Here is a 12233-nt window from a genome sequence, read left to right on the forward strand (position 1 = left end):
TTATGGTGCACTTGATATTTTTAACTAGACTTTTTTCATATCTATTAGAGTACAAGCTTGAATGAAACTCAAGATCATGCATGCAAATAAGAAAATGCATTGTATTGAAATACACACAATTCTCAAACTTCTCCATTTGTACATGAAGAAGTGACCCTTTTTTTTTTTTTTTTTTTAGTTCCGTTGTAATTTCTCCTTATCAGAATCTCTTTACAGAATCTATTAACATCATGACCAGGGATCCAACTGGGCAGACATACACTCAAGTGAGTAAAATCATGCATGTGCATAAATATCTGAACATTTTAATAAAGTTTTTAGCTTTAAGTAATTCTCATGCTGACACTGTTAATGATAGTGACTGATCTTTCTCTCAGAGTGTAGGTATGGTAAATCTGCAAAGCAGGGCACATTCAAAGTTGACTAGAGGTTGAAGAGATGTATTTCAGTAGCAGAAAAGCATTTATGCAAAGCACGTGAGAGTCTCACCAATGGGATTACGCATATGCTTAGAGTCTAAATTTGTTTGCATGCTTTGCTGACTCAGGACCATAGAGACATCTTATTCTTATAGTCTTGTTTTGAAATATATTGCAAGACAACCTGGCCATTTGTAATTTTCTGCTATTTGTTGTAGATTCAGAATACTTTTACACTAAGAAAAGTCTAATTCAGAGAACTGGCTTTTTAAGACATTGTTTAGAATTCCAAAGTTGCCGTGTCACTATCAAACTCAAAGAAAGCCTGTCAGAACAAAAACACATGACACATACAGGTCACTGATGACATACAGTTTGATCTCTGCATTGCTTATGCGCTCAACACACCCATTGACTTCAATAGGAATTCTGGGTGTACAGGAAACAAACGATCAGCCCCATAGTTCTTAATTTGTCAGTTCACCTAAAAACTTTCAAAATGCAAATATTTTGTATCATCATGATTGATGTTGTTCTGTGTAAGTTTTATTGTTTCTAAAAAGATCTCATATTTATACTGGAAAGGAAACAGACAGCAGCCTTCTTTATACAATGCAATACTTGCTTACTAAACAAAGGGCTAAACTATAGAAACAAGTGCTGCAAAGCATGCTCTTTAAAGCTAACTTACCATCAATAACAATAGGTTAGTACAGGCAAAACTTCAGAGCTGTAACAATGCTGGCATTATTTTATATCAATTTACTAAAAACTGTGAAACAAAACTCAGATTCCATGAATGAACCAAAAGGGTTGTTGCTTTATACACCAACAGCGCACAACCGTAACAGAGCAGAAGAAATAATCCAGAACACCTGGGAGGAAGTTAGAAATAGCGACTTTCAAGTCTTTCTGAAAGGAAAAATGTTGCCCTTGGTAGCATAGAGATAATTTAGTCTGAAATTGACATCTCAATGTCATGAAGACAAGCCTACTTCATGGACATGAATTCCATGTTCTGAAAAGAGATTTTGCTTGGTCTCTTGGGGTTTTTACTATATTTATAGTCTCAGTTGTAAAGTTCTTAAAATTGTCAACTTTTTAGCTTGAAGATGTAATACATTTTGACAACGATTTCTGAAATGATTTCTGAAACACTGTCATACCAGTTTGAGCCTGATCCTACAAGGCGATCTGCTGAGACTTCAGTGGGACCCTGTGCTAGAAAGGTCCTCACAGAAAGATCATTTGCAAGAGCATTGTTCACAGGTAGAAAGACTTTTCATAGCTGGGGCAATCAAAAGGCAAGCCTTACAGATGTTCTGGTATCATGTCATACACAGCTTTCACTAAGTTTATTAAAGGGGCTTTGTCATGTGGGTTAGGACCCACAATTCAGAGATTGTGGGGGGCATTTAAACCAAACAAAACTGTTTTAGAATTTTAAATGGCAGTTTAAATTATTTGTTTTAATTAGATTTATGACTCCCCTGCAGAGCTAGCAACTCATACATTGCAGCACTGAGTGCTGGAACGTCAAACTGATTCCGTATTTCACTTTTTAAATAATTAAATATATTAAAGTAAAAAATTGAACTTTTAAAATCTAATTTTACTGATTTAATAATCTGAGGTAGCAGTTCCGGAGGGAATGTTAATTGTTTAAAAAAAGAACAGCTCTGGGGCCAGATGCTGGGCGCTGCTCTTGCAGTGCAGAGCAACCATAAAGCCAGTGGATCCGGATCCTGTGAATTCTCTCTGGCTAGGGAATCTTTGAGGGCCATAGAGCCACCATAGCAGTTCCTGTGCCAAACCCCTTCCCCCCTTCTTCCCCCCATCTGCTTCCCAGTATAGAAGGGATGCAGCCAAGGGAAGGATGTCATGGCCAGGTATTCCTACACCCCCATCAAACCCTGGCTGACAGAATCCCTCACATACGTAGCGCCACTGGCGTCAGAGACTGTCTGCATGAGTTCAATGAGCAGGAGTTGCACCAACATTTTGTGCTTTTTGTTGAGGACCAAAAACAAATGTACCTGAAAATGTCTGGCCTGAAAACTAATGAAATCCAACCAGGCTGGAGAAGTGTTCTCCCTGCCTAAAGACTGCCACTTTACCAAAAACTGTGCCAGCCTTTATCTTGGATGGTGTTATAGCCTTCACAAGCTCCTGCCAGACAAAAACCCTATGATGGCCTCAATCATCCGATATTGCCTAGTGGGTCCAAATGATATTAGTGGTGCTGCTAACAACACACAATCACCTATCCACTTACCAAATAGTATTCTTCCAGCTTTTCCCGGTTATGCCAAAAAACATTCAACTGCTGAAGTAATTTGTGGGAAACCCCTGTCTTCCCATGCTGAAAATATTCCTTAAGGAAGTGTGGTACCACCATAGGCATATGAGCATATTTTATTATCAAGCCACATCTAACCCCCACTTAAAAGTGCTGGGGAATTGCCATTTTGTCTGCTTCAAAGTCTCTCTGCTCCCTCAACAAAGCTCTGGGCTTGGCACTATTAATTGATCCAGGAGTCCCAGTGAGCAGCTTCATCCAAAGTCAGTGGCAACATCACTCCAAGAGAAAGTAGAATTCAGGGTGGACAAAGTAACAGCCTCAAATAATCAAGTGCAGATTCCTCATGTGGATGTGTAGGAGAATAGCCCTTGTCTTTCTGAGATTCCAGCATAGAGATTGCTCAGTGTGGGACATCATGCAGTCATGTATCACATTTCCTTAGCAGCAAGAAAGACAAATTCTCCCATCCTCCAATTAATATATTTGCCTCACTCTGAGAATCCCAGAGTTAACTGAAGATTAAGACAAGCAGCAGTCTCTTAAACAGGATGTTTCCTTGCTTCACATTTAAAGAAACAGGATTATCTTGGCTTTCTTCTAGGAGAAAGTTAATGGGCAGACTCAGTTACATAGGTACTATTTGAGGGAGGTTTGAGCCAAGAAGTTAAGATCTTAATCCAAATATCCTCAGAACTGGAGCATGGTAGGATTTAAGTGTTTGTTTAGGCCTCTCTCTACTTATTATTGCACAAGAGCTGTGACCAACGCCTTGGAGAGGGTACAGTACAGGGGTTCTCAACCTTTTTCTTTCTGAGCCCTCCACCCCTGCCCCCACATGCTATAAAAACTCCATACCCCACCTGTGCCACCTCAACTGTTTTTTAGCACATAAAAGCCAGGGCCACTGTTAGGGTTAGCAAGCAGGGCAAGTGGGGCCCCCATGAAACTAAGTTGCTCAGGCTTTGGGTGGCAGGGTTCAGGGCCCTGGGCTTCAATCCTGCGTGACAGGGCTTTGGCTTTCTGCCCTGGGCCCCAGTGAGTCTAAGCCCAGCCCTGCTTGGCGGACCCCCTGAAACCTGCTCGTGGCCCCCCAGGAGGCACCAGACCCCTGGTTGAGAACTGCTGGTATAGTAGACCTTATGTACTTTGTACCTTACAGTATGCAGCATGACAATCTAGTTTGGTTACATCTGGATAACACTTCTCTATCCAGATACTTGTGGCCTCCTCACTGTAAACAGAGTACAGGTTCTTTTCTCCTGCCAAAATATTGTGCTATTCTCAAATCGCTTGTAAGTAGAAGATTCTGTCAGTGATCAACACCACTTTTATTTACTGTTTTATAATGTAATAGTCAAGAAACTTGCCAGAAAAGATTATTCATTAGCTTAGGTCATTTTTTTCCCCTCTAAAGTACCTTAAAGCAAATGTGATTTGCATATTTATTAAAATACATTACTTATTTGTATACATGTACATTTTTAAGTAACTGTTGTAAATTAATTCATGAAAATGAGCCTTTCATGGACACCTTTAAGACGATTCTTTCTATAGAGTAGGTCAGTCAAAACAACTACTGCTGGTTCTTTTAAAATAAGATTAATATAGCAATAATTAGTGCTAGCATTTCTTGGGGATGCAGGGAGAGCAGCACATATTGCACATTCTCAAGTCCATATTAAATGACAGGGAATTTTCTCTAGAGCCAAGAGATCTGACACTAGTGTCTATCTTCAGTACACAACTGCAGCGTATTATGGTTGTCAGTTGCACAATTCATATTTTTACAAAACACTATTATATTACAATTCAAGGCTTACATCAGTATCATTATGACTGAATTGCATTGTAGCTAGCTGAGGCCCAATCACACAGTCTCTTCTCAAGAGAATAGTTCCTAAACATGTGAACAGCCTCACTGAAGACAATAGGACTAGTCATGCAAGTAAGGACTGTTAGAGTAAGAGTTGCAAGATGAGGGCCCTTAGTTTTCACTTGACATCAATGGCTATTAGTCAGGATGGGCAGGAATGGTGTCCTTAGCCTCTGTTTGCCAGAAGCTGGAAATGGGCGACAGGGGATGGATCACTTGATGATTACCTGCTCTGTTCATTCCCTCTGGGGCACCTGCCATTGGCCACTGTCAAAGGACAGGATACTGGGCTAAATGGACCTTTGGTCTGACCCAGTACGGCTATTCTTATGTTCACACATTCCTCCAAAAGAAGTTAAAAAAATAACAAACAAAAAAAACAAGATTATGCCAAAAAGCTGGCTAAGTAGAACTGTGGAGTCTCTTCCCCATTACTCTAGAAAACAGGATTTTGCTATCAGTATTTAGGAGACAAAGGATGGTCTTGAGAATAGGTGCTGGACTGGGGATTTAGGAGATCTTGGCTCAATTTTGATTTCTTGTGTGACTTTGGGCAAGTCCCTTATGCTAATCCCCCCCCCCCCCCCCCCCGGATGACAATACAGCCTCTCTCTTACCATTTCTCTGTCCTGGCTATTTAGACTGTAATCTCTTTAGGGCAGGGCCTGACTCTTATTTGTGTTTGTACACTGCTTAGCACAGTGGGGCCTAATCTTTAACCCTCCTCCTGGTAGTATTTAATTTGATTTGGGGGGCGTGTGTGGGGAGAGAGAAGTAGGGAAAGGTCAGTGGTTAGCCAAATAATCTTATGTAAAATGAGACATAGGACCACAGCTTCAGCTGTGGCAAGGCTCCATTTGTCATGGCTTTGATCAGCATCAAGGGTAGCTTTGAACTATCTTTGTACTCCCCTGACTGCTGGGGCTTCCAGGAGCCAGGTTTTGGCCCATGGTATAATGCAGGGAAGTCTGAGGTTGCTCTAATTTTTGCCAGTTTGTAACAGCCCCTGAGTCCATTTGCGTTGGCCGGGGATTACAGGAATGGAGCAAGCTGTGGCCACTGGGGCTGGTGGAGGTGGCAGAGAGCTAGCTATACTGACTCTGTGCCCATCTGGGATTTCCTATGCTGAGGGGAATCCTCCGCTGGCTTGTCAGTGCAGCATTCTAGCCCCTTTGCACCGTTAGAATGGCATAAAAAGGGGCAAAAGGGTATATAGGATCTAGTCCATAATGTCATTAAGGAACAAATCTGTCCTAACCAACGTCAAATTGCACTAGGTTTCGTAACATCCCACAACTATGAAGAAGCACTTAAATAAAAATTTTGACCTTTTCTGTAATAGAGGCGTCATATTTTAATGCACAGAAAGAGAATATTAATACTATAGACTGTGTATGGCTTTAGTGTAAGCCAAAAGGCCAAATATTAGTCAGAATTGGCCCAATCTTGCCATCCATATGTAGGCAAAATGCCTAATAAAAATCAGTCGGTATTTTGCTTGCATTGGGACTGCAGGATTCAGGTCCATGTGTCCTTATGATTGTTTTCCTACAAGAGGGAAATTCAATCTCTGTTCAGTGTTTCTCATCTATTTCCTGCCAAATGGTGCTTTGGAGACTATAAGTAATTTTGAAATTTTAAAAACACATTTCAAGAAGCAATTCAGTCTTTGTTTTAAACTATATTTTTAAAAAGTATTTTCTCTTCCACTCTGTGCAAAAGAAGTGATCTTTAATTAGAGCTACTCAGCATTGTACTTCTTTGTATATATTTTTCCTACTTGTTATGCCATGTATTTTTTATATTAAAAAATAATTGAGAAATTGATTTTTTTAAATCTTTTTTATTATTATTACCAGCATCTTGCAGAGCTTTGACCTATAATTTTTAGAAATGATCCTGAAATATGGAGAAATCTGATACTAAGAAATTTTTATTAAATTAGTAAAAATGTATACTCTCTGGATCAGATGAGTTACTTTTTAATGGTATATACATAAATACTGTAGCTTCTGAAATTAATTGGCACTTGGTAGATTCAGTACACAAATGAAATGATACAGCTTTAAAAAGGAAAATTTCCTAGCAGGTGGATAAGGTGTAGCCCTGGAACTTGTATATACACAGAACTTCCACTGGTTAAGTAAACTATATTTTTAATTGGTTTGGTTGAACCGGTCCAAACTCCTTTGTGATCAATCTTTATAAACCAGGTTTAAATGGATTTAAAACTGTCCACTATGGAGTTGGCATCAGTTTAGCTGAATTGATTTAAAAACACACCCTTAGTTAAACTGGTGCAACTCTGTGCATAGACTGGGCCCTGATTATTAAAGGGAAGCTGTAAATCTTTACTCATGTGAGTATGACTAAGATCACAGAAGCCACTGACTACTCATGTGAGTAAACATTTGCAGGATCAGCCCCTAAAGGCTATATCCTCCATCACTCCCCATGTGGAACGCTCTTTGCATTAAAAAAAATATATATATATATATATATATATATATATATATATATATATATATATATATATATATATGGCCCTAAAGCTACATCCAGATGGATTTAAGGTTTTTTTTCCCTTTTTTGTCTTTCAAGATGAGCACCTGTTACTTTAAAAAGCAAGCAAGGACCATCAGAGCCCTCTGTAGGTGTTGTAGAACACATTGAAAATAAACACTATGTCTAATTGTTTACCTCACCCAAACTGTGTTTATTTCAGTTTCCAAATCATCCCTTGAACTTCAGAGCGCTAGGGTCTACAGTGACTGGAAGCCAGAGCAAACTGGCTGGCTAAGAAGAAAACTCTTTATTTTGCCCCCTCCCTTTCCTTCCAAGGGCAGATCCTTTCTAGGTTCCCCTCCCATAACACAAACACAACTGGCTGAGGTCCTGTGGGGTCACCCTTTGCTCAGAAGGTCTTGAGATTACAGCATGGAAGCAGAAGGAATCTGAACCCCTAATTCTATCCAAAAGACACACACACACGTGCCTTCCTCACCAGTCCCATATGAATAGGTAGATGGTGGTACAACACCTAGCTTCCTCTGAAGCTGATGCTCTGCTAATTCACCAGTGTTAGTTGACCTGTAACGGCACAATTTCTGCAGCTGTTACTGACAAACTCTGATACCTCCGTTTTGAAAGTTTTGCCTGAGTAGTAAAAGCAGGATCGGTCCCTACCCGGTGTGAGATTGCTGTCTTCTCTCCCTGCAAAGGCTAAAGATGTGTCTGTGAAACCCAACTTCCACTTGCCCAAGGGTGGTGAAACTTACTCTGAACTAGAGCCCCTGCATGGCAGCACACAGAACAGCTTTGCCACTGAGCTAGTTTCTGCATTTTCATTTGATTACATAAAAACTGAGGGAAGAAAAAAAGACTCCTTTATGTATCTGATCAGTGCAGATGAATAACTCCCATGCTAAGGGGAAAGTCTTCATTGCCATGTGCAGAGGATTTAAATGTGCAACTCCTGTTAGCAGCAAGGGGTAATTTTGTGACTAATCCACCATACACACTGGTAACAAATTTCCCTAAGGTGTTACGGAAATTTGGGAGGGTGGGGGGAGACTGTCTTTAAAAAAAAAAAAAATCCCAATCTGCACCCTCCTCGCAATTCCAGTCACCAACCTTGTTCAGACAGCATGTGCTAAGCGGAAAATAATATTTATGAGGCACACAAGGTGGGTGAGGTACTAGTGTTTATTGGATCAACTTCTGTTGGTGAAAGAGAAGCTTTTGAGTGTCAGAGAATTGGAAAGCTTGTCAATTTCACCAATAGAAGTTGGTCCAGTAAAAGATATTACCTCTTCCGCCTTGTCTGTCTCATACGCTGAGACCAATATGGTTACAACACTGCAAACAATGACTATAAATACTAATCTACTTGCTTAGAAGACCTGATACTATTGGAACACTGGGTGCACGTGCACCTCTGAGATGTCTTTATTCAGGCAAAACTCCCATTGACGTAGGAGAGACTCTTTGGGCCTATATGCACTGCAGCTAAGTTTGAGGACCCAATTACAATTGAGTTTAATGTAGACTTAACCCTGAAATGCATCTGCGAACCCACTTCTGTATCCATGCAACATACACAGCTCCCTGCTCTTCAGGACAGTCTGCAATTCACAGGATCAGGCCTGTAATTGTTAGAAATGGCTCTGTGCGTTCTCCTGCCAGAATGGAAAGGTTTTAGGGCTAGGCCAAGAATGTAGAGATTGGAGCTACCCAAAATTCCTTTGTGAAGTCTGCCATTGCTTTGTATACAAATTTTTAATGCACTTATGATTCTTTGTGCCCGCATATGCATATTTTTGCATGCCGAATTCAAATCTTTCAATACATGTTCAAGGAGTCTTACGATGTGTAAGGTAACAGCTCTAAGCACAAGTGATGGTGCAGATGTTGGAAAGCTAACTCTGCAGATAGTGCTAGTGAAGGCTCGGAGTTGCTCAGGATGATCGAAAAGGCTCGATTCCAAAGGGTTAATGAAATGTAAGTAGTAAGCACTACTTACTTGGTAGCATTTTCAGCCACTGCCAAAAACAAAACAAAAAAGTAAGAAGCGCTAGGCTATGCTGAGGACTAAAATGCCAATGTTTGAAACCAAGCCACTTTTTAGCTAGCTCATAACACCATATTTAAGACCAAGTTTTTCTAAGACTTATGTCTCCATTGTATTAATAAGGGCAGCATTGGTCTAAACCCCAGACAAACCAGGCTAAACACGTACATGTTGGCATACCTGAAGTTCAGCAAGAATCCCCTATAATGGGTTTGGAGATTGTATGTTCTAGTTCAGCATCTCACAAACTGGGGTCCACGGCCCCCGCTGATCAACTCCTCCCCCTCCCTCCCAGCGCTTCCGGCACGCCAGGAACAGCTGTTCAGCAGCATGCAGGAGGTGCTGGGAGGGAGGGGGAGGAGCAGGGACAGGGCGCACTCAGAGGAGGGAATGGAAAGAGGGGGGCTTTGGAGGGGCAGGGGTGAAGCGGGAGCAGGAGGAGGTGGGGCGGGGTAGGGCCTTGGGGAAGGGATGGAGTGGGGGCGGGGCCTGGGGCTGAGTGGGAGGTTTGGGGGCCCTGAAAAATTTAAAATCAAAATGGGGGTCCTCAGGTTACTAAAGTTTGAGAACCGCTGTTCTAGTTTATCCAGTAGCCTACACGTGATAAAATGCTTAAAAGTATCTCACAGAGACAGTGAGGAGAGAAAAGTAGCCAACTCTTTAATAACACTGTTCAGTGACCATTAATTTGCAAGATATATGTTGGTCACTGATCTCATGTAAGTTTGTCAAAATGCAGTTCTGTTGCAAATAGATGGTGATGAACTAGCCTAGCAGAAGAAGCTTCCTTTGATCATAGTGAATGAATGTATGCAACTACAAACTATGCATTTTCATACAGTCATTTATTGTATTTTGTATTGATTCAAAGCCAAAAAAAAATTATAGATATCTATCATATTGCTCATGAGGGCCCCAGACCGCATTCTTAACACACCCTGAATTCCCCTTGACTTCAAAGGGAGTTTTGAGAGTGTAAGGAATGAAGGATCAGGCCCTATTGTTTTCAATGCATGCTTCACTGGAGAAATGATTAGAAGATAGCAGGAAGACATGGGAAAATAAAAAAAAGGTATTACATAGAACATTAAACTACAGGCAGTTGCTTCTTCTGTAATACATGTCAAACCAGTCTGGTGAATGGGTAACATATGTTTCTTATATTTTACCTTACAAGAGTCAGATGTGCTAAGAACATTGTTGCTTTAAAGGTACAGTACAGTAACCCTGGACTACAAGTCTAAGATGGTTTTTGCTTCTACACAATCTACTCAAACACAGGATACCCATATAAAGACAGCAGTGGCGATATTTTTTTATTTATCCAGAAAAGTATATGCTTCTAGGGGGTATTCAGTTACAATTTCAAAAATAACATACAGAAATGTTTTTATTTTATGGATCGGTTCACTTACTAATTTTATAGTTTTTATAAAGGTAGCATGAAAACATATTTTTCAAGTTCCATACATATTTCTTAATTTACTGTGTTGCATGTGTAATATTCCTATCCCTTCTAAAGCTTTTTTGTAACATTAGCCACTAGAGCAGGGGTCGGCAACGTTCGGCACGCGGCTCGCCAGGGTAAGCACCCTGTCGGGCCGGGCCAGTTTTATTTACCTGCTGACGCGGCAGGTTCGGCCAATCGCGGCCCCCACTGGCCGCGGTTCGCCGTCCCGGGCCAATGGGGGCGGCGAGGGCGAGCGATGTGCTGGCCGCGGCTTCTCGCCGCCCCCATTGGCCCGGGACGGCAAACCGCGGCCAGTGGGGGCCGCGATTGGCCGAACCTGCCGCGTCAGCAGGTAAATAAAACTGGCCCGGCCCGCCAGGGTGCTTACCCTGGCGAGCCGCGTGCCGAACGTTGCCGACCCCTGCACTAGAGTTTTGTTTTTTAGTAAAGCTTGTGTCTGTTCTCCAATATGAAAATCATTCTTCCTAGCACTACTGTGGCCCTGATCCTGCAGCGTGATGCACACTGGCCTTGCACCAACCTTGGTCTATTGATTTCAGTAAGGATGTGGGCCAACATCTTCAGCTGGTGTAAACTGTCATAGCTATTGGAAGTATAACCATTTGTACCAGCTGATGATCTATCCCCAGCAAGGGCACATAAGTCCATCTGCATAGACCCTCGATGCAGCCAAAGGGGATCAGTGGAGACCCAAGGTCTAACTAAACATATCACTGCCAGAGCAGGGCCTATGGCAAAAATAAAAAGGCACTATTACATTTCTCTGCAATCTCTGATTGCCCTTTGGGTCTGACCCAGGGCGCACTGCAGTCAACGTGAGCCCTTCCAATGATTGCAGTGGGAGCAGGTCAGGCCCTTTGTCATCAGTTAATATCACAAAATTCACTTTTTAAATATGAGAAAAAGAGCTTCCAACTCTGGCGCTAATGGAAATATTGGAAACTTAATATATATTTGGAAAGTATTTGAAAAATAAATTGTCTGTCTTTTTTATATAACTTTTAGCCAAATACAAGTATTCTGATTACTACTTATGTGGATATCTATCCGACTGTAAATAATCTTATAATGTTCAGGTACATAAACCTGACTGTTCATCAGCTATGCGTTTTGCTAGCTATTGGTATATTGTGTATATATCTATATATAGAGAAGGTAATGTGTTTAAATGTTGGGTGTTTTTTATTGCTGTTCCTCTAAGGAAAGACAACTTGTTTTGATTCTACTTGTTTTCTCTTTTATGAGTTAGATGAAAAAAAGTTTTCTAATTTTTTGCACCAGAAATGGATCAATAACTGTTGCTATGTGTATCAGGACATTAATTTCTGATTGAAAATTTAAAATTTAAAACTGGCCGTAAGGGGCACACCAGTTAAAATGCACTTTTCCTGTGGCACAGTGTATTCTCTCTCAATGGGCTTTCAAAGGACCATTAAATGTTTACATTTTTTTGTTGCCCATTATAGTTTCAAACATTTAAATGGCTTCCCTGAAACTAGAGAAAGATCTCATGCATTACTGATATACCAGGATCCAAGAAAGGATCATTACAATTAGATAAAATAAGGAATTTGTACAAATACCATTTAGTGATAGTT

This window comes from Emys orbicularis, chromosome 2, assembly GCF_028017835.1.
Source record: "Emys orbicularis isolate rEmyOrb1 chromosome 2, rEmyOrb1.hap1, whole genome shotgun sequence".
NCBI lineage: Eukaryota > Metazoa > Chordata > Testudines > Emydidae > Emys > Emys orbicularis.